A 23,395-nucleotide genomic window follows, 5' to 3' on the forward strand; every position below is an offset into this window, starting at 1 on the left:
CGGCTCCCCCCGGGGGCACCCGGCAGGTAAGGGGCTTACCCGGGCCCCGCCGCCCAGCACAAGGCGCCCCTAAACGCCCCCGGCTGCCCCGGTGCACAAACCCAGCGGCCAAGGCGCTCTCCCCTCCGCAGCCCGGGCAGCAGCGGGGCCGCACCCTCAGCCCCCACACACAACCGCCCCCACCTGCCCCGCCGGCCCTTTATACCGCGGGCCGGCAGCGCTGCCCAATCAGCACTCGAGCGCCTCCGCCCAATCCCAGCCCGCCTGGCCCTGCGGCCCCGCCCCGCCCGCTCAGCCCGGCCCCGGCCCTCGGCGCGGCCCCGGCCCCCGTTCCCTCCGCGCGGCTCCCGCCGCAGCCCCGGCGGGCTGAAAGCCCAGAGCCAACGGGAACTCCAGCCAGCTGCAGGCAGATGTTACTCTGTCCCAGTTTGCCAGGGGTGGGCACGAAGGGGCCCTTCCCCGTTCGGAAGTGGAAGTTGTCCCCTGTGCACAGCCCGCTCTGATCCTCGGCCTCGTGGGAGCCAATTCCCTTGTCCCAGCCCACTTCCTGCAGAGAAGAAAGGGAAAGATTGCACAGAAGGGAGACATTCTTCCCTGGGAGGGTGGGGAGGTGGCCTGGCACAGAGAAGTTGTGGCTGCCCCATCCCTGCAAGTGGCCAAGGCCAGGCTGGAGGTCTATTAGAAGGTGTCCCTGCCTGTGGCAGGGGGTGGAAGGAGATGATCCCTGAGATCCTTTCCAACCCAAACCACTCCAGGATCCCAGGATGATTCCATGCTCTCTCTCTGCATTTCTTTGGCATCATTTCCTCTCAAAAACAACATCTGCGATTTAGTTGATTGCTAAAGCCATCATTTTAAAATCATCTCAGGAATCCAAAGGGACTGGAAAACACTTCATTAAAACTGACTTATTAGGAAATGGTTTGAACCAAGAGAATTAAAATCAGGACAAGAGCCTTAAAAAAATTAAATTTAGGAGAAGAGCCTTCAAAAAATTAAAATCAGGACAAGAGCCTTCAAAAAATTAAAATCAGGACAAGAGCCTTAAAAAAATTAAAATGAGGACAAGAGCCCAAGAGAATTAAAATCAGGAGAAATTCACGTTATTCCCCCCACACACACCCCGGGACAGACGGGAGGCCGCGAGTCCCGCCCTGCCGCCGGAACCGGCCCTTAACTCGAGCAGGGAGTGCTGCACCGGCACGAGAGCCACTGCGCATGCGTCGCCGGTCCCTCTCCTGCCTGCCCTTACTTACCACGTGATCGCCGGCGTCTTGCCAACGACTGCGCATGCGCCCCCCCACCCCACCCCCCCCACCCCGCCGCCCGACCGCCCGGCTTCGCTTTCTTACTGCGGCTCCCCCTCCACTTTTCCGGCTCCCTGGGGTTCCCTCACCCACATTTCGGGGTCCCCTTCTCACATTTTAGGGGTGATGACCCCGCAATTTACGGTTCGGGGGGGGGGAGGAGAGGAAACGGGGTGCCCAAGAAGGGGTTTCTTTTTTTTTTTTCTCTCTTTTATTTCATTTTCATTTTATTTCCTTTTTAGTTTTTTTGCCTTTTTTTTTAAATTTTCTTTTTTATATTTCCTTCTTTACTTCGTTTATTTTTTATTCTCTTTATTTTTCATTTTCTCTCCCAGTGCTCCCCAGTAACACCCAGTGCTCCCCAACAACCCTCAGTAACACCCAGTGCTCCCCAGTACACCCCAGTAACACCCAGTGCTCCTCAACAACCCCCAGTAACACCCAGTGCTCCCCAAAAATTGACCCAAAACCGACCCAAATCACCCCAAAAGCTGACCCAAAACTGACCCCAAAACCTGACCCCAATCATCCCAAAAGCTGACCCAAAACTGACCCCAATCATCCCAAAAGCTGACCCAAAACTGACCCCAATCATCCCAAAAGCTGACCCAAAACTGACCCCAATCATCCCAAAAGCTGACCCAAATCACCCCAAACAATGACCCCAAACTGACCCCAAAAACTGACCCAAATCATCCCCAAAACTGACCCAAAACTCTGCATTTCTTTGGCATCATTTCCTCTCAAAAACAACATCTGCGATTTAGTTGATTGCTAAAGCCATCATTTTAAAATCATCTCAGGAATCCAAAGGGACTGGAAAACACACAGAAATCATTCCTGCACCCACCAAAGCATTAGGAATTGGAACCCGATTCCCTCATCTCTCTCCTTGTTCTTCTTGGCTGGAAAACCTGATGATCCCCACTGGCTGTTTTTAGGCTGCTTTTCTTCCACAGCTCCTTTCCTCCCGGCTGAAACCTCCTGGCATCTTCAGGCCTTATCTGGAGGGAAGCCCCTCTGAAGTATTTCCTCTCGTGGCAATTCTGTGGGATGAAGAAGTAAACAAAGCACATCAAGAGCTCCTTCTACCCCCTTCCCTCGCAAACACCCTCCCAGCTTGTCCTTGGCAGCTCCATCCCCCCGGCAGCCGCACCCGACGCTTCGGCTCCGCTGGGAAAGGGACAGCAAGTGCAGAAGCAAGTTCAGGTCTGGGCAGGGGCTCCCTGGGGAACGGCACTTCAGTGCTTTAGTCCGTGGCCTTTCCTGCTGCCCTCCCTCCTGGAGGCAGAGGATGACCCGTCCCTTGTTTCTCCCACGCTGGCAGACCCAGGTCCTGCTCCTTTGGCCCCACTTTTCTTGGCAGACCCGGCATCATTTCCCAGGGTCCCCAGGAAACTTCTGCACTTGACCCACTGCTAAGTGCAGAGCACAGGGCGAGGGAAGGACAAATTTCTCGGCACCCACCCCCTGGAATTTCCCTCCTCCGCAGCACGCTCCCGTTCCCGCTGTCTCTGGAGGTGCCCGCACGAGTCCTCCTTCTCCCAGCACCTCAGAGAATGTCCTTTTCACCCAGGTCCTGCTTACCGTCGTCCAACAAAACACGCTGACAACATTTTTCACGATGCCAGTGGAGAGCTATCAGAGCACACTGCACAGGGAAGCTGAGCCTGCCCCATCCCTGCAAGTGTTCCAGGCCAGGCTGGACGGGACTCGCAGCAACCGGGGACAGTGGAAGGTGTCCCTGCCCACGCAAGACAGGCTGGCCTTTGAAGGTCCCCTTCAAACCAAATCGCTCTGGGATTCCCCTCCAAAATCACTCCCAAAGAGACACAGCAACCAAAGCAGAGGGACTGCACTCCCAGCTTTTCTTACCTGCAGGCACACACAGCACAGCACGCTGGACAGAAAAGCCACAGGGTTAGTCCTGCCAGAGGCGTCCGGCACACCCACGGCGACCGAAGGGAAAGAGGCAGCCTGGGAACACGGAGTAAAAGACACCTTAATTAGGACTACACTGAGCCATAGCCAGGTCATTCCCACAGACAGCTTCACCGTCCAGTCGTCCAAAAAGCACTCACCGAGGCCTCAGGTAGGATGGTTCCTGACGCTGACCAGGTGAATACCTCCCTGGAAGCCCGCTCTGCTCCTGCCAGGCACTGGGGCTCACCCAGAGGGGCTTTGCCAAGCATCCAAGGGAAATTAAAATTACAGCCTGGGCAAAGGCGCTTCCCGCAGGACCGCTCCTGGCCAAGGCCACCGGTCCGTGCAAGTCAGACCACTGACCACCCAGGGCTGGGGATTTTCAGGGGCACGCTTCCAGCTTTTATTCTCCAGAAACTCCAGTTCTTCCTGGCACCGCTTGCCAGAAAGTCTTCCCCTGTTGGAAGAGGTCACTTAGTCTTTCGAGGGGCCAGATTGCCAAAGCCCGGCCAGTCCGTTCCCACGAGGAAAGGTAGCTTTGTCTTGTACAAGATACTGGGGGGGAGACACAAAAGTTTAATTTAAAAGAACTGCCTAGAATAGAAAGCAATTCAAACATAAGTCAGACAAGACTCGTGCAAAACTGAATTACATTGGACTTCAAAGGAGAATTCTTTCCCTCTGCACCTCAGAGAACCCCAATTTTCACCCAGGTCCCGCTTACCATTGTCACACAAAACGTGCTGACAAAATTTTTCAGGATGCCAGTGGAGAGATATCAGAGCACACTGCACAGGGAAGCTGAGCCTGCCCCATCCCTGCAAGTGTTCCAGGCCAGGCTGGACGGGACTCGCAGCAACCGGGGACAGTGGAAGGTGTCCCTGCCCACGCAAGACAGGCTGGCCTTTGAAGGTCCCCTTCAAACCAAATCGCTCTGGGATTCCCCTCCAAAATCACTCCCAAAGAGACACAGCAACCAAAGCAGAGGGACTGCACTCCCAGCTTTTCTTACCTGCAGGCACACACAGCACAGCACGTTGGACAGAAAAGCCACAGGGTTAGTCCTGCCAGAGGCGTCCGGCACACCCACGGCGACCGAAGGGAAAGAGGCAGCCTGGGAACACGGAGTAAAAGACACCTTAATTAGGACTACACTGAGCCATAGCCAGGTCATTCCCACAGACAGCTTCACCGTCCAGTCACACAAAAAGCACTGACCTCCCAGGGCCTCAGTTAGGATGGCTCCTGACGCTGACACCTCCGTTTGCCCCGGGGGGTCAAGAATAACATGCCTGGGAAGAAGTCACCCCCAACAACAAAAAGGGAAAATTAGTGAAGCACGGGGTCCTCTTCTGACTAGATTGCCACCAGCATTCCAGAGCAGATGACACGACTGTTCTGTTACAGACGAGAAAAGCCTGTTCTCCCAAACAAACAGCGAGGAGATTTATGGGCACGCCTGAAAATTTCCTGTGAGGAACTTTTTGTAACTAAGGAGCAGGTGCTGTCTTGAGTTGAAGGCATCAATTTGACAGACACTTAGGACAGCAAACTCTTCAGCAGAGCAATTAACTGCAGCCTATTTGAACAGCAGGGGAGAGAAAACGACAGTCGAAGGGAAGACAAGAAAAGCAGAACTGGAATCAGCAGACTTTTCTTCCATCTCTCCCGAGGAAGTCTAGTTTGTCTGTTCTAATAATTCTATGCCCTTTTCTACATGAAACTTAGAGCAAGGCTGAAAAAACAACTAGAAAACACGGAGAGAAGCTTTTTAGAATTTCACGTGATTTTCCCAAACCGATGCCAGAAAAGCAGAACTCGGTAGAATGTACTCACCTCGAGGCCTTTGTTCTTTTCTTCCATAAGCTTCGTCACCTGATTGAAAAAGCAGAGTAGACTCGGTATTTAGGCTCCCAACAGGAAAACTTCCCCTTCATTTCCTAAAAGAAACTACATTAATCTGCACAGCTGCAGGCGCGTCTCCAGCTGTTAAAGCCTTTCAGCTTTTCGGAGGGTGAGAATGCTCTGCTAAGGAAGGCTGAAAACTGCTCGGAGCCTGCACAGGTCCAAGAGCCCCTTGATTTTGTCTGTGTTCCAGTCCCGGGCTAAAGAAAGGGCAGAAGAAGCGCAGTTGTTCCTTGCCTCTTCCCTAAGAGGTTCGGCCAGGTGCTGGGCCAGCCCGGGCACTCCGGGGGAAGGCCGGGAGCGGCACTGCAGCCGCGCGCCTCCCCCCCCCCCCCTCCCCTCCTTGGCGAGACCCGCGGCGCCTTTGGACGCGCCCAGCTTACCCCGGGGTCGATCTCCGTCGAATCTGCCGCCGTGGGTCGCTTCCGGGGGGGGAAGGCGGCGGCGCAGCCCCGATAGCATCTCCAGGGCACGGCGGGAGCGAGCGGGGCAGAAGCGGGGGCAGAAGCGGGGGCAGGGGCGGGAGCGGAGCGGGGCGAGAGGGCGGCGCGACGTGCGCGCCATGCGGTCCTCGCGCGCCGCGGCCCCGAGACGGGGGCTGCCGGCGCCGGTGCCTGCCGCCGCCCACGAACCTGCCGCCCGCGCCCGCCCTGTCCCCGCAGCGGGAAGCAGCGCGGCGAGACGGCGCTGCGGGCGCGGGGTGGGGGTCCGGGTCGCGGCGGAAGCCTCTCGCCGCCATCTTTAGTGTGGTCGTTCCGGTCCTGGCGGCGCCATCTTTACTGTGGGCTTGGCGAACTTTCGGGCAGGGGTCGCCATCTTTAGTGTGGTCGTTCCGGTCCTGGCGGCGCCACCTTTGCTATGGGCTTGGCGGACTTCCGGGCCGGGGCCTTGGAGGACTTCCGGTCGCTCACTACTTCCGGTGACCGAGTTTACCCAAATTAGCGTCCCTCCTCGCTAATTTCTGCGCTTTCACCCCAAGAAATCTTCACGTTATTCCCCCCACACACACCCCGGGACAGACGGGAGACCGCGAGTCCCGCCCTGCCGCCGAAACCGGCCCTTAACTCGAGCAGGGAGCGCTGCACCGGCACGAGAGCCACTGCGCATGCGTCGCCGGTCCCTCTCCTGCCTGCCCTTACTTACCACGTGATCGCCGGCGTTTTGCCAACGACTGCGCATGCGCTGTTCAAAATTTTTTCAATGCAGTTCCTGTTTTCCGTCAGCAGGTGGCAGTATTTCATCTCAAATTTATGTGCAATTCCTTTTCTCTGTCACCAGGGGGCACTGTTGCTATGCGATTTTTTACTTATGGCATTTTTTTTGTTGTTTTATAACCGTATTTGTTCGTGTAGTTCTTTTGGGAAATCGGATAATTGGCTTGTGATTGCTGGTGGTTTGAAAATTTACTTGTGTAATTAGGCTCTTCTCCTGGTTTTAATTCTCTAGGCTCTTCTCCTAAGAGAATTAAAATCAGGAGAAGAGCCTAAAAAAAAAATGAAAATCAGGGGAAGAGCCTAAAAAAAATGAAAATCAGGAGAAGAGTCTAAAAATATAAAAATCAGGAGGAGAGCCCAAGAGAATTAAAATCAGGAGAAGAACCTAAGAGAATTAAAATCAAGAGAAGAGCCTAAAAAAATTACAATCAGGAGAAGAGCCTAAAAAAATTAAAAACAGGAGAGGAGCCTGAAAAAATTAAAATCAAGACACGGGACTAATACAATAAAAATCAGGAGAGGAGCCTAAAAAAATTAAAATCAGAAGAGGAGCCTGAAAAAATTAAAATCAGGACAGGGGACTAATACAATAACAATCAGGAGAGGGGACTAAAAAAATTAAAATCAGGATAGGGGACTAAAAAAATTAAAATCAGGAGAGGAGTCTAAAAAATTAAAATGAGGAGAAGAGCCTAAAAAAATTAAAATCAGGAGAGGAGCCTGAAGGAATTACAATCAGGAGAGACCCAGAACTCACCCAAGTCTCCCCAAAAAACTACCAGAAACTGATTCAAATCTCCCCAAAAATGACCCAGAACTCACCCAAATCTCCCCAAAAAGTGACACAAAAACTGATCCAATTCACTCCAAAAATTGATCCAGAACTGACACAAAACTGGCCCAAATCACCTCAAAAACTAACTCCAAATTGGCCCAAAACCTGACCTAAAAATGCAAAAAACCCCCCCCAAAACTGACCCAAAATGATACAAAATCAGCCCCAAATATGACCAGAAACTGACCCCAAAATCCCAAAACACTGATACCAAGACTCACCCAAATCTCCCCAAAAAAATGACCCAAAAGTCAGCCCAATCACCCCAAAAAATGACCAGAAACTGACCCAAAATTACCACAAAAATAAACCCAAAACTCACCCAAATCATCCCGAAAAATGACCAGAAACTGACCCAAATCTCCCCCAAAAATGACCAGAAACTCACTAAAAATAACCCCCAAAAATGATCAGAAACTGACACAAATCTCCCCAACAAATGACCCAAACTTTATTTCTTTTCTTAGCAACAAATCCCTTCCTTTGCTCCCCTCTGGCCCTGCCCACACGGCCCCAGTTCAGCTCTCAGTGAGTTCTTGCTTCTGGGCAGCGACTCCTCTGCCTCTTGCTGGGGCGGCAGCAGCTCCTGTGCCGGCAGGGAGAGGGACCCCGAGCCAGGAGAGGGACCCCAGAACCAGGAGAGGGACCCCAGAACCAGGAGAGGGACCCCAGAGCCATTACAGGGACCCCAGAGCCATTATAGGGACCCCAGAGCCACGATAGAAACCCCAGAGTCCCTACAGAGACCCCAGAGCCATTATAGGGACCCCAGAGCCCTCCAGAGCCCCTATAGAGACCCCAGAGCCCCTATAGAGACCCCAGAGCCATTACAGGGACCCCAGAGCCATTACAGGGACCCCAGAGCCATTACAGGGACCCCAGAGCCCTCCAGAGCCCCTTGCTGGGTCACAGCCCCTCTTCTCCCGTCCAAACCCACCTTTCTGGCTGCAGCTGCTTTTCTTCTCTGGCTCCCCCTTCCTTCCCCAGGGAGCTTTGCCTTGTTCTTTGGCCAGGCTCCAGCTGCAGCTCAAGGGCAAAGCTGCAACTACAATTCCCCCTTCGGGTTTTTCACCTGAAAAACAAAGGCTTGGGCCAAACTCTGACCAGTCACTCGCTGAACACGAGACATCAAACAGGGCACACAGAATAAAATGCATCCAACTCTAAATCATGTTACAATGACTGTCCACCCCAATCCAGCACTGACATTAAAAACCTTCAAGCAATCAAAAAGGCCTCCAAACATCCCTTAGATAGAGAAAAGCACACCAGGAACGAATGCAAAAAGAAAAATTCCAAACAATGCTCAATTAAATAACCATGGACTGATATAAAACATGTTTAGTTAACTTAAACCACTTCTTCCCATTATTCTCCATCAGAAATTACCCTTATTTAAGTTCTCCTTTTAACACTTCATTAAAACTGACTTATTAGGAAATGGTTTGAACCAAACTTCATAACTTGATGACTCCAGGGTTTGTGCTCCTTGACTTTGGCCTGAAGGGGTTTGGAACACAGGCTTTGTTCTGGAGAGCTTTTCCCCAATCTACAAACCCTTCTGCAAATGGGACTCCCTTCCCTCAGGGTTCGGTGGCCTCTGGTTTTCCTGAAGGCTGGGGGGGATCTGGGAGCCAAATCCCAAGGGATCCAGCCCAGCTCTGCACACACACACACACACATTTCCAGCTGGTCACAGTCTCACGGGGGCCACCACCACTCAGCACATTTGCACACAAACAGCCCTCTGAGTTCCTGGCACTGGGTCTGATGGACTAAGAAATGATCAGTCTGGTGGTTTGCCCTCAGAGGAGTAAGATCCAATGATGCATTTCTATTTTCATGACAATATAACCTGGAAAACACAAACATATTTCTGCTTCATGTGCAATTTAAAATTCAAAGACACAGAAACATTCCTAGAGTTCAAGTCCCCAGGTTTGGTTCCAAATGTCACTCGGTCCCCCTGGGACAAGAACAGTGGCACACACGGACTCAACAGCCCTGCACAAGCCCAGGAGTGGGGGGGAAATATCCTTGAGAGCACTGCTGCATTTCAAAAAGAAGTCAGTCACATCAACTCTGTAACAAATAAAAAAGAGAAGCCAAAATAAATAACTGTAGACAGGGTATCAAGTACCTTGAGAATACCAATAAGAAAAAACTAAGAATAAAGGCATCTATTTGAAGTACAAAGAGTTTGGGAGACACCATTTGTTTGCCACAAAGCCTTTATTTTGTTGGCTCTTCTATAGTTAGAACCCAAACCTTACCCTCCCACAAAAAGCAGAAAACCTCTTCAGAGAGTTAGGAGATGGAGTCAGTTTGGATTAACGGGAAGAACATCTCTGGAGACAAAATAAAGCAGAGAAAATAACCCCATCCTCAACAACAGAGCTGCCTCCCCACTGCCTGCCCCTGGACACTTGCTCTGGGGGTGACAGAGCCTGAAGTCTCCTGCCTAGTCCTGGGCAATACTTCCTGGGGACCACAGCACCACTGAGTTCCTAAAAATATCACAGGTTGGGCAGGTGCTTGGATTTTGTCTGGATTAACTCCCCTTCTTCCTTTCCAGGTGTTGCCCTACTCATTGTAATGGTGCTTGTACTCCCTGAGCCATTCCCTCCCCCATCCAACCATCCCTTGTGCCCTCTCTGGCAAGGACAGTGGGTCCAGGTGTTCTGCCACGCTCCCAGGGCACAGGGGGGGGACTGTGGAGCCACCCTCGAGGGGGGAAACGTGCCCTGCCTGCCCTGCCCAGGGAAAGGGAACTGCCCCAGTGCTCCCCAGCACAAGGCACCCTTGGAAATATCCACTGCAATGGGACACTCAGGGACAGCAACAAGCACTGCACGAGGCTGCTCTGGCACAGGGCCAATTTTAGCCTCAGCTTTTCTCTGGACCACTTCACTTTGTTTGCCACCTCATCCTGCAGTCAGAACTTGCTGTCCTTGCAACCTTTCAGGGTGACCAAAAATGAGAGAGGCCTCTGCTCCAGCACCCACAAGGGCCTGATCCATCTGACAGGATCCATTTTTCCAGGGAATTCAAAGCTCCACCTGAGGACTAGGGTCTTTTCTCACCCATCCCTGTGCTGCAGCTTGGCCTCCATCTCACTGTGCTTTCAGTTCCCTCCATGGTTGAACACTGGCAGCCCTGGCCCTGGGCGGAGCTCGGCATCCTGATCCCATCCCTCCTGGCCCCCGGAACCGCTGACTCAGCAATGGGGGGCCCTCCATTGCCAAGGGCACGGGCCCGTCGGGGCTCACGGGGGGAGCAGGAGGGCGAAGGCTCCAGCCCTGCTGCTACAACCTTCCACCACTACAGCCAACAGAGGAGCCTCTCCAGCCCTGCCTCCCAAGGCATCCTCAACAAACCCAGCCCAGCTCCACAGGACAAACTGCTCCCTGTCTGCCCAGGCCAGTCTAATCCCAGAGGCTCCCAGGGTCATGCAAAACAACTGCCCAGGAGATCAGAGACCCCAGTCCATCTCTTCCTAGCACAGGTTTGGGTTAGTTTGGCAAACAGACCAACTGAGGAATTCCCCAATGTTTTCCCAGTTTGACCCCTGTCACACCAATCACCTTAACACTGCCAGTCCATAATTCTCCCTCTCTTGGGTTAAGGACTGAGCAAGTTGGACCTGTGTCTGAGCAGGACATGTGCAAACCAAATGCTGGGGACTGGAACACACACCTGGCACTCCTGCAGCTCTCACAGTCACATTCCAGAGAAAACAGCCAATTGCACCCTCACTGCTCATTTCTTAATCCCAATCCCACACTTGTTTGGCACTTGGAGCACCGCTTTTAGAACCCAATTACAGCCCATTAGAGAGCTCCCTGTCTAGCAGGGACAGGGACCCCTGGGATACTCTCAGCAATGCCTGAATCCATGGCAGGGACCTTGCTTTGAGCTCCCCAGGGCCGGGCACCCCGAGGATCTCCCCGAATAATCCTTTCGGTGCGCGCTGGAGTCCTCGGGGTGCCCCAACCCGGGGGGCACCAACAGCACTGTCCCTCCAGGGGGCCAATTTGGTCCTAAACTGCAGGGGGATCTTGCCTGTGTCCCAGACTGGTCCGGAGATCTGAGGCCCTTCCCGAGAAAATCTCGGTGCCGGCGTGAAGGGCCAGAGATCCCTTGGAGCCACGGGAGAGCAGGCACAGAGTCCCTCCTGGGGGGCAATTTGCCTGCCTGAAAACAGCTCTTCAAAGGAGCCTCTAAGACTCAGCTGGTGACTTTTAGAAGCCAGGCATTCCTTGCTTACAACACCCTGCCATGATCCCAGCCCCACGGGGGTCCTGGCAATCCGCTCCCAAAGGGCACACGGAGGGGTCTCCACTGCAGCTGATGGGAGGGGTCAGCATTACAGGAGGGCTCATTTTCCTTCCCTGCATTCCTGTTCCACATTCAGGACATTTCCCAACACTTATCACCATACACAACTACCCTTAGAAGGTTTCCAAGGGGCTTCACCGAGGGCCTTCCCAGGTCTGCTCTGTCTGGAGCCCTCCAAGTCCTCAGTGCCTGCCTGAGGAACCTCAACACAACTCACCTGCTTACACAGCAACTTGGTGCTGCTTGCCTGCTGCCTCACTTCCCTTCTTCCTTCTTTCTTCACCTCCCTTGCTTGGTCCCTTTCAATCCCTGGGCTCAGCTCTGTGCACTTTCCAGGCTCCATCCCACTGCAAAAAGGATTAGCCCTTGTTACATCTCAACACTCAGAGAGCATTCCCCCTTTTTTCTTAACACTGGGCCATCAGGCCAGGGTCTCATTATTTAAAGCACAGTTTGACTCCTCAGTGACAACAACAGCTACAGCCCTGAATCCTAACACAGGCTGAGACACAAACACGGATGGGAACTCTTAAGGATCCACTTTGTCCTGCTCACCAATCAAAAGGAGCTTTCTGAACTCAAGAATAACAGACCCCAGGTCCTTTTTCTGCAACTTTACCTGCTATAAATGTGACCCACAAGACCTGCAAAGGCCCTTCCCACTTCACCTGCAGGGCTGGCAGTGCCACCACTGGACACGGCCCCAGTGGCTGGGTAGGAACAGAGGGGCTGGGGCGTCCAATCCATCGGCCCAGGCGGCACCAGGAGTTCCTGCAGTTCCTGAGGGGAGAGCCTCAAGCCAACAAAGGATTAGGAAGAATATTTTAAACTTTAATGTGTCTATCTCCTGGAATATGGGGACTTTGATAAGTCCTACTGGTGCAACAAGGACACACTCAAGGCTATCTATTAAAAGGATCTACCAGCACTCAAAAGCTATCACTGTCCTTCTGTCAGGGGGAACGCAGCAAACTCTCTTTGCCAGGAGCCTCCAGGAGGACTTCCAGCTTTTGGGGCTCCCTTTTAACCATTTTTCCCATAACTGGAGCTGGGACTATCACCTGCCCTACAGGGGGAACAGCCCACAAAGTTCACCATCAGGGATGCCATTAACTGAAAGTCCCTTCTCAGGGGGGTCACTGCACACCTTGGCCTTTGTTTGCCCTCCCCACCAAAGATGCTTCCAACAGTTCTGACACATCTGGCAGACCCAGAGCTCTCCTCAGGGAATGCTTCAGCTGCTTAAAGGTTGCCCTTGCACCATCTATTCAAAAAGTCGCCATAACAGTCTTACCACACATCCCGAGGGAGCAATGCAGAGTCCAGCCCGTCCCACCATTCCCAGCAAGGCAGTTCATGGGCTGTCTGGGGCTCAGGGAGGAGTCACGGGGCTTCTCTTCTTCCTGCCTGCTTGCCCCATTTTCTCCTGCAAAAGCAAAGCTTTCTTGGCTTTCCTTGCTCAAGGAGATGCAAAGGCCATCTTTTAAATCCAATACTGGAAACTCCTCCAGGTTGTCATTCAAGGTGCTTCTCTCAGGTCCTGCACTAATCAATCATCTTGTCCACTGGTTTTCTTGGCAGGTTCTTGCATTCACGTCCTACAAGCAAACCAGGAGGAGCCAATTTAGCTGTTCCTGCAACCAATCCAGTCTGGCATTCTGATTTTAAAGGATACTGGGTTGGCCTTACCCATAGAGATCCCACATCAGGGGTAATACCTACAGGTTCTGCCCTCTTCCACTCTCCTGCAGTTCCACTGGCCCACACCACAGGAACAACTGCAGCTGCCACTTCAGTCAGGGCCTTGCTGCTGACAGGAGTTATTCCCTGCACAACAAGAGCTGCTGCTTGGACACATTTAGTTTCAGCAATTACAGTGTCAAGAGCCCCAGTTTTCAATTCCATTTCTGCCTCAACTTTTCCAGCCCATCACTTCCTAGCAGAGGTTTGGGTGAGTTTGGCAAAAACACAAACTGAGGAATTCCCCAATGTTTTCCCAGTTTGACCCCTGTCACACCAATCACCTTAACACTGCCAGTCCATAATTCTCATTCTGCTGTGTTCAGGACTGAGGAAATTGTACTTGTGTCTGACCAGGACATGTGCAAACCAAATGCTGGGGACTGGAACACACACCTGGCACTCCTGCAGCTCTCACAGTCACATTCCAGAGAAAACAGCCAATTGCACCCTCACTGCTCATTTCTTAATCCCAATCCCACACTTGTTTGGCACTTGGAGCACCGCTTTTAGAACCCAATTACAGCCCATTAGAGAGCTCCCTGTCTAGCAGGGACAGGGACCCCTGGGATACTCTCAGCAATGCCTGAATCCATGGCAGGGACCTTGCTTTGAGCTCCCCAGGGCCGGGCACCCCGAGGATCTCCCCGAATAATCCTTTCGGTGCGCGCTGGAGTCCTCGGGGTGCCCCAACCCGGGGGGCACCAACAGCACTGTCCCTCCAGGGGGCCAATTTGGTCCCAAAATGCAGGGGGATCTTGCCTGTGTCCCAGACTGGTCCGGGGATCTGAGGCCCTTCCCGAGAAAATCTCGGTGCCGGCGTGAAGGGCCAGAGATCCCTTGGAGCCACGGGAGAGCAGGCACAGAGTCCCTCCTGGGGGGCAATTTGCCTGCCTGAAAACAGCTCTTCAAAGGAGCCTCTAAGACTCAGCTGGTGACTTTTAGAAGCCAGGCATTCCTATACACTGTGAGATATTTTAAGGCTTATCTGACTGAAAAGCATAAAGCTTTTATCATGGACACCTGACCTCCCACAGACAGCTCCTTTCCCCTTTCAGTACAAAATTATTTTCATGGAATCACTCAATAGGAAGTGCCCAGGAACCCCAGACTGTGCTTTCCAGAACAGAAAATAAACAGAAGAACGGAGTTTTGCACAAGTGTAACATACTCCAGAACAGACCTGACTTTAGTTTTACCCTTTGTGTTCAAATATTCCATAGAAAAGCTCCAGCAGGAGAGCTGGTACATTCCCAAGAGTATCCTGGAAGTCCCTTTCACGAGGGCTGGAGGAAAATCGCAGTTGTATGAGTCCCTTGTGCCTGCAGATGCCTGGGGATCCTCTCCATCCACCTCGTGCTCTCCCAACAGCAGAAAGGGTGCTGAGACAGGAGGAAGGAAACCTTTAGCATAAAGCTGGGGAGGAATATAAAGCTTCCTTTCCTGGGGAGCTTTGCGAAGTCTGCAACGAGAAAGGGAAAATTTGCATCTCCTTTGGTACACGTGTCAACAGAGACTGAGACTTTTTGCCTTTTTCAGACAACCGTGCCCCTTTTGGCTCCCTGGCAGCTCCAATGGCACCAGAACCCCCCTTCCTGCACACCCACGGCTGTCACACACAGGCACCCACACACTTTTGCACCAGCCCACACGTGGCCAACATCTTCCCACCCTAGACATCCCAAGGTCAGTAGTTTTGCTAGAGAGCACAGCAACCCCCCTGTCCTCACAAACTGCCTCCCTGCAAAAAAGGAATCGTTTTCCTGGACATTTCTCCCACAGTCAAGGTCTTTTCAAACTGCTGTCGTGCCACCAAACCTGCTCAGGGTCCCTCCCAGCTTCTGCCTGTCCTTGCATTTAAAGGCATAGGCACATTCTATCTTCCAACAGCAAACCCAGCTCCTCACGGGCAGTAGAAGCCCTGCTCTTACCTGGACAGACTGCCGGGCTCGGCACAGCTGTGGCTCATGGAGCAGCTTCCCAAGGCCGTTCTCTCTCCCAGCAGGAAGCACAACTCGCCTCCACACCAGGGGAAACCACGAGCGAGGCTGCAAATGGACACAGAACGAGCAAAAAGCATTAACGCAGCACCAAAAAACCAAGTTAAAGCAGTCTTTGCCTCATAACCCTGCACGGGGAAAGGGTTTGGGATCCCAAAGCAAACCCTCAGACACCCAGAGAGCACAGGACCCACAGCCATGCCACGGCTCCCCCCGGGGGCACCCGGCAGGTAAGGGGCTTACCCGGGCCCCGCCGCCCAGCACAAGGCGCCCCTAAACGCCCCCGGCTGCCCCGGTGCACAAACCCAGCGGCCAAGGCGCTCTCCCCTCCGCAGCCCGGGCAGCAGCGGGGCCGCACCCTCAGCCCCCACACACAACCGCCCCCACCTGCCCCGCCGGCCCTTTATACCGCGGGCCGGCAGCGCTGCCCAATCAGCACTCGAGCGCCTCCGCCCAATCCCAGCCCGCCTGGCCCTGCGGCCCCGCCCCGCCCGCTCAGCCCGGCCCCGGCCCTCGGCGCGGCCCCGCCCCCCGTTCCCTCCGCGCGGCTCCCGCCGCAGCCCCGGCGGGCTGAAAGCCCAGAGCCAACGGGAACTCCAGCCAGCTGCAGGCAGATGTTACTCTGTCCCAGTTTGCCAGGGGTGGGCACGAAGGGGCCCTTCCCCGTTCGGAAGTGGAAGTTGTCCCCTGTGCACAGCCCGCTCTGATCCTCGGCCTCGTGGGAGCCAATTCCCTTGTCCCAGCCCACTTCCTGCAGAGAAGAAAGGGAAAGATTGCACAGAAGGGAGACATTCTTCCCTGGGAGGGTGGGGAGGTGGCCTGGCACAGAGAAGTTGTGGCTGCCCCATCCCTGCAAGTGGCCAAGGCCAGGCTGGAGGTCTATTAGAAGGTGTCCCTGCCTGTGGCAGGGGGTGGAAGGAGATGATCCCTGAGATCCTTTCCAACCCAAACCACTCCAGGATCCCAGGATGATTCCATGCTCTCTCTCTGCATTTCTTTGGCATCATTTCCTCTCAAAAACAACATCTGCGATTTAGTTGATTGCTAAAGCCATCATTTTAAAATCATCTCAGGAATCCAAAGGGACTGGAAAACACTTCATTAAAACTGACTTATTAGGAAATGGTTTGAACCAAGAGAATTAAAATCAGGACAAGAGCCTTAAAAAAATTAAATTTAGGAGAAGAGCCTTCAAAAAATTAAAATCAGGACAAGAGCCTTCAAAAAATTAAAATCAGGACAAGAGCCTTAAAAAAATTAAAATGAGGACAAGAGCCCAAGAGAATTAAAATCAGGAGAAATTCACGTTATTCCCCCCACACACACCCCGGGACAGACGGGAGACCGCGAGTCCCGCCCTGCCGCCGGAACCGGCCCTTAACTCGAGCAGGGAGTGCTGCACCGGCACGAGAGCCACTGCGCATGCGTCGCCAGTCCCTCTCCTGCCTGCCCTTACTTACCACGTGATCGCCGGCGTCTTGCCAACGACTGCGCATGCGCCCCCCACCCCCACCCCCCCCACCCCGCCGCCCGACCGCCCGGCTTCGCTTTCTTACTGCGGCTCCCCCTCCACTTTTCCGGCTCCCTGGGGTTCCCTCACCCACATTTCGGGGTCCCCTTCTCACATTTTAGGGGTGATGACCCCGCAATTTACGGTTCGGGGGGGGGGAGGAGAGGAAACGGGGGGCCCAAGAAGGGGTTTCTTTTTTTTTTTTCTCTCTTTTATTTCATTTTCATTTTATTTCCTTTTTAGTTTTTTTGCCTTTTTTTTTAAATTTTCTTTTTTATATTTCCTTCTTTACTTCGTTTATTTTTTATTCTCTTTATTTTTCATTTTCTCTCCCAGTGCTCCCCAGTAACACCCAGTGCTCCCCAACAACCCTCAGTAACACCCAGTGCTCCCCAGTACACCCCAGTAACACCCAGTGCTCCTCAACAACCCCCAGTAACACCCAGTGCTCCCCAAAAATTGACCCAAAACCGACCCAAATCACCCCAAAAGCTGACCCAAAACTGACCCCAAAACCTGACCCCAATCATCCCAAAAGCTGACCCAAAACTGACCCCAATCATCCCAAAAGCTGACCCAAATCACCCCAAACAATGACCCCAAACTGACCCCAAAAACTGACCCAAATCATCCCCAAAACTGACCCAAAACTCTGCATTTCTTTGGCATCATTTCCTCTCAAAAACAACATCTGCGATTTAGTTGATTGCTAAAGCCATCATTTTAAAATCATCTCAGGAATCCAAAGGGACTGGAAAACACACAGAAATCATTCCTGCACCCACCAAAGCATTAGGAATTGGAACCCGATTCCCTCATCTCTCTCCTTGTTCTTCTTGGCTGGAAAACCTGATGATCCCCACTGGCTGTTTTTAGGCTGCTTTTCTTCCACAGCTCCTTTCCTCCCGGCTGAAACCTCCTGGCATCTTCAGGCCTTATCTGGAGGGAAGCCCCTCTGAAGTATTTCCTCTCGTGGCAATTCTGTGGGATGAAGAAGTAAACAAAGCACATCAAGAGCTCCTTCTACCCCCTTCCCTCGCAAACACCCTCCCAGCTTGTCCTTGGCAGCTCCATCCCCCCGGCAGCCGCACCCGACGCTTCGGCTCCGCTGGGAAAGGGACAGCAAGTGCAGAAGCAAGTTCAGGTCTGGGCAGGGGCTCCCTGGGGAACGGCACTTCAGTGCTTTAGTCCGTGGCCTTTCCTGCTGCCCTCCCTCCTGGAGGCAGAGGATGACCCGTCCCTTGTTTCTCCCACGCTGGCAGACCCAGGTCCTGCTCCTTTGGCCCCACTTTTCTTGGCAGACCCGGCATCATTTCCCAGGGTCCCCAGGAAACTTCTGCACTTGACCCACTGCTAAGTGCAGAGCACAGGGCGAGGGAAGGACAAATTTCTCGGCACCCACCCCCTGGAATTTCCCTCCTCCGCAGCACGCTCCCGTTCCCGCTGTCTCTGGAGGTGCCCGCACGAGTCCTCCTTCTCCCAGCACCTCAGAGAATGTCCTTTTCACCCAGGTCCTGCTTACCGTCGTCCAACAAAACACGCTGACAACATTTTTCACGATGCCAGTGGAGAGCTATCAGAGCACACTGCACAGGGAAGCTGAGCCTGCCCCATCCCTGCAAGTGTTCCAGGCCAGGCTGGACGGGACTCGCAGCAACCGGGGACAGTGGAAGGTGTCCCTGCCCACGCAAGACAGGCTGGCCTTTGAAGGTCCCCTTCAAACCAAATCGCTCTGGGATTCCCCTCCAAAATCACTCCCAAAGAGACACAGCAACCAAAGCAGAGGGACTGCACTCCCAGCTTTTCTTACCTGCAGGCACACACAGCACAGCACGCTGGACATAAAAGCCACAGGGTTAGTCCTGCCAGAGGCGTCCGGCACACCCACGGCGACCGAAGGGAAAGAGGCAGCCTGGGAACACGGAGTAAAAGACACCTTAATTAGGACTACACTGAGCCATAGCCAGGTCATTCCCACAGACAGCTTCACCGTCCAGTCGTCCAAAAAGCACTCACCGAGGCCTCAGGTAGGATGGTTCCTGACGCTGACCAGGTGAATACCTCCCTGGAAGCCCGCTCTGCTCCTGCCAGGCACTGGGGCTCACCCAGAGGGGCTTTGCCAAGCATCCAAGGGAAATTAAAATTACAGCCTGGGCAAAGGCGCTTCCCGCAGGACCGCTCCTGGCCAAGGCCACCGGTCCGTGCAAGTCAGACCACTGACCACCCAGGGCTGGGGATTTTCAGGGGCACGCTTCCAGCTTTTATTCTCCAGAAACTCCAGTTCTTCCTGGCACCGCTTGCCAGAAAGTCTTCCCCTGTTGGAAGAGGTCACTTAGTCTTTCGAGGGGCCAGATTGCCAAAGCCCGGCCAGTCCGTTCCCACGAGGAAAGGTAGCTTTGTCTTGTACAAGATACTGGGGGGGAGACACAAAAGTTTAATTTAAAAGAACTGCCTAGAATAGAAAGCAATTCAAACATAAGTCAGACAAGACTCGTGCAAAACTGAATTACACTGGACTTCAAAGGAGAATTCTTTCCCTCTGCACCTCAGAGAACCCCAATTTTCACCCAGGTCCCGCTTACCATTGTCACACAAAACGTGCTGACAAAATTTTTCAGGATGCCAGTGGAGAGATATCAGAGCACACTGCACAGGGAAGCTGAGCCTGCCCCATCCCTGCAAGTGTTCCAGGCCAGGCTGGACGGGACTCGCAGCAACCGGGGACAGTGGAAGGTGTCCCTGCCCACGGAAGACAGGCTGGCCTTTGAAGGTCCCCTTCAAACCAAATCGCTCTGGCACTCCCCTCCAAAATCACTCCCAAAGAGACACAGCAACCAAAGCAGAGGGACTGCACTCCCAGCTTTTCTTACCTGCAGGCACACACAGCACAGCACGCTGGACATAAAAGCCACAGGGTTAGTCCTGCCAGAGGCGTCCGGCACACCCACGGCGACCGAAGGGAAAGAGGCAGCCTGGGAACACGGAGTAAAAGACACCTTAATTAGGACTACACTGAGCCATAGCCAGGTCATTCCCACAGACAGCTTCACCGTCCAGTCACACAAAAAGCACTGACCTCCCAGGGCCTCAGTTAGGATGGCTCCTGACGCTGACACCTCCGTTTGCCCCGGGGGGTCAAGAATAACATGCCTGGGAAGAAGTCACCCCCAACAACAAAAAGGGAAAATTAGTGAAGCACGGGGTCCTCTTCTGACTAGATTGCCACCAGCATTCCAGAGCAGATGACACGACTGTTCTGTTACAGACGAGAAAAGCCTGTTCTCCCAAACAAACAGCGAGGAGATTTATGGGCACGCCTGAAAATTTCCTGTGAGGAACTTTTTGTAACTAAGGAGCAGGTGCTGTCTTGAGTTGAAGGCATCAATTTGACAGACACTTAGGACAGCAAACTCTTCAGCAGAGCAATTAACTGCAGCCTATTTGAACAGCAGGGGAGAGAAAACGACAGTCGAAGGGAAGACAAGAAAAGCAGAACTGGAATCAGCAGACTTTTCTTCCATCTCTCCCGAGGAAGTCTAGTTTGTCTGTTCTAATAATTCTATGCCCTTTTCTACATGAAACTTAGAGCAAGGCTGAAAAAACAACTAGAAAACACGGAGAGAAGCTTTTTAGAATTTCACGTGATTTTCCCAAACCGATGCCAGAAAAGCAGAACTCGGTAGAATGTACTCACCTCGAGGCCTTTGTTCTTTTCTTCCATAAGCTTCGTCACCTGATTGAAAAAGCAGAGTAGACTCGGTATTTAGGCTCCCAACAGGAAAACTTCCCCTTCATTTCCTAAAAGAAACTACATTAATCTGCACAGCTGCAGGCGCGTCTCCAGCTGTTAAAGCCTTTCAGCTTTTCGGAGGGTGAGAATGCTCTGCTAAGGAAGGCTGAAAACTGCTCGGAGCCTGCACAGGTCCAAGAGCCCCTTGATTTTGTCTGTGTTCCAGTCCCGGGCTAAAGAAAGGGCAGAAGAAGCGCAGTTGTTCCTTGCCTCTTCCCTAAGAGGTTCGGCCAGGTGCTGGGCCAGCCCGGGCACTCCGGGGGAAGGCCGGCAGTGCCCAAGCAGCGCCGCTTTGCCAGGGGCGTCGCTTGCAAGAGCGCCGCCGAGCGCCGGGCCCTGCCTCACAGTCGCCGCCTGGCGGACACGGCCGGGAGCGGCACTGCAGCCGCGCGCCTCCCCCCCCCCCCTCCCCTCCTTGGCGAGACCCGCGGCGCCTTTGGACGCGCCCAGCTTACCCCGGGGTCGATCTCCGTCGAATCTGCCGCCGTGGGTCGCTTCCGGGGGGGGAAGGCGGCGGCGCAGCCCCGATAGCATCTCCAGGGCACGGCGGGAGCGAGCGGGGCAGAAGCGGGGGCAGAAGCGGGGGCAGGGGCGGGAGCGGAGCGGGGCGAGAGGGCGGCGCGACGTGCGCGCCATGCGGTCCTCGCGCGCCGCGGCCCCGAGACGGGGGCTGCCGGCGCCGGTGCCTGCCGCCGCCCACGAACCTGCCGCCCGCGCCCGCCCTGTCCCCGCAGCGGGAAGCAGCGCGGCGAGACGGCGCTGCGGGCGCGGGGTGGGGGTCCGGGTCGCGGCGGAAGCCTCTCGCCGCCATCTTTAGTGTGGTCGTTCCGGTCCTGGCGGCGCCATCTTTACTGTGGGCTTGGCGAACTTCCGGGCAGGGGTCGCCATCTTTAGTGTGGTCGTTCCGGTCCTGGCGGCGCCATCTTTGCTATGGGCTTGGCGGACTTCCGGGCCGGGGCCTTGGAGGACTTCCGGTCGCTCACTACTTCCGGTGACCGAGTTTACCCAAATTAGCGTCCCTCCTCGCTAATTTCTGCGCTTTCACCCCAAGAAATCTTCACGTTATTCCCCCCACACACACCCCGGGACAGACGGGAGACCGCGAGTCCCGCCCTGCCGCCGAAACCGGCCCTTAACTCGAGCAGGGAGCGCTGCACCGGCACGAGAGCCACTGCGCATGCGTCGCCGGTCCCTCTCCTGCCTGCCCTTACTTACCACGTGATCGCCGGCGTTTTGCCAACGACTGCGCATGCGCTGTTCAAAATTTTTTCAATGCAGTTCCTGTTTTCCGTCAGCAGGTGGCAGTATTTCATCTCAAATTTATGTGCAATTCCTTTTCTCTGTCACCAGGGGGCACTGTTGCTATGCGATTTTTTACTTATGGCATTTTTTTTGTTGTTTTATAACCGTATTTGTTCGTGTAGTTCTTTTGGGAAATCGGATAATTGGCTTGTGATTGCTGGTGGTTTGAAAATTTACTTGTGTAATTAGGCTCTTCTCCTGGTTTTAATTCTCTAGGCTCTTCTCCTAAGAGAATTAAAATCAGGAGAAGAGCCTAAAAAAAAAATGAAAATCAGGGGAAGAGCCTAAAAAAAATGAAAATCAGGAGAAGAGTCTAAAAATATAAAAATCAGGAGGAGAGCCCAAGAGAATTAAAATCAGGAGAAGAACCTAAGAGAATTAAAATCAAGAGAAGAGCCTAAAAAAATTACAATCAGGAGAAGAGCCTAAAAAAATTAAAAACAGGAGAGGAGCCTGAAAAAATTAAAATCAAGACACGGGACTAATACAATAAAAATCAGGAGAGGAGCCTAAAAAAATTAAAATCAGAAGAGGAGCCTGAAAAAATTAAAATCAGGACAGGGGACTAATACAATAACAATCAGGAGAGGGGACTAAAAAAATTAAAATCAGGATAGGGGACTAAAAAAATTAAAATCAGGAGAGGAGTCTAAAAAATTAAAATGAGGAGAAGAGCCTAAAAAAATTAAAATCAGGAGAGGAGCCTGAAGGAATTACAATCAGGAGAGACCCAGAACTCACCCAAGTCTCCCCAAAAAACTACCAGAAACTGATTCAAATCTCCCCAAAAATGACCCAGAACTCACCCAAATCTCCCCAAAAAGTGACACAAAAACTGATCCAATTCACTCCAAAAATTGATCCAGAACTGACACAAAACTGGCCCAAATCACCTCAAAAACTAACTCCAAATTGGCCCAAAACCTGACCTAAAAATGCAAAAAACCCCCCCCAAAACTGACCCAAAATGATACAAAATCAGCCCCAAATATGACCAGAAACTGACCCCAAAATCCCAAAACACTGATACCAAGACTCACCCAAATCTCCCCAAAAAAATGACCCAAAAGTCAGCCCAATCACCCCAAAAAATGACCAGAAACTGACCCAAAATTACCACAAAAATAAACCCAAAACTCACCCAAATCATCCCGAAAAATGACCAGAAACTGACCCAAATCTCCCCCAAAAATGACCAGAAACTCACTAAAAATAACCCCCAAAAATGATCAGAAACTGACACAAATCTCCCCAACAAATGACCCAAACTTTATTTCTTTTCTTAGCAACAAATCCCTTCCTTTGCTCCCCTCTGGCCCTGCCCACACGGCCCCAGTTCAGCTCTCAGTGAGTTCTTGCTTCTGGGCAGCGACTCCTCTGCCTCTTGCTGGGGCGGCAGCAGCTCCTGTGCCGGCAGGGAGAGGGACCCCGAGCCAGGAGAGGGACCCCAGAACCAGGAGAGGGACCCCAGAACCAGGAGAGGGACCCCAGAGCCATTACAGGGACCCCAGAGCCATTACAGGGACCCCAG

The 23,395-nt window shown here is 53.1% G+C and overlaps 1 long non-coding RNA gene across 1 annotated transcript; it reads right to left on the bottom strand.

Moving 5' to 3' along the window:
* Positions 1-828: 828 nt before the first annotated feature.
* LOC127477236 (uncharacterized) lies at positions 829-22,241 on the bottom strand. The gene is made up of 6 exons (XR_007906898.1): positions 21,018-22,241; positions 20,467-20,505; positions 19,849-19,922; positions 18,583-18,684; positions 17,289-17,753; positions 829-1,921 (listed from the first exon to the last, which is right to left on the bottom strand). It is a non-coding gene; the product is annotated as an uncharacterized LOC127477236 (long non-coding RNA).
* Between the last annotated feature and the right edge of the window lie 1,154 nt (positions 22,242-23,395).

This window comes from Manacus candei, unplaced genomic scaffold, assembly GCF_025592945.1.
Source record: "Manacus candei isolate 608988 ecotype Guabito, Panama unplaced genomic scaffold, ASM2559294v1 h1tg000050l, whole genome shotgun sequence".
In the NCBI taxonomy this organism is placed as follows: Eukaryota; Metazoa; Chordata; class Aves; order Passeriformes; family Pipridae; genus Manacus; species Manacus candei.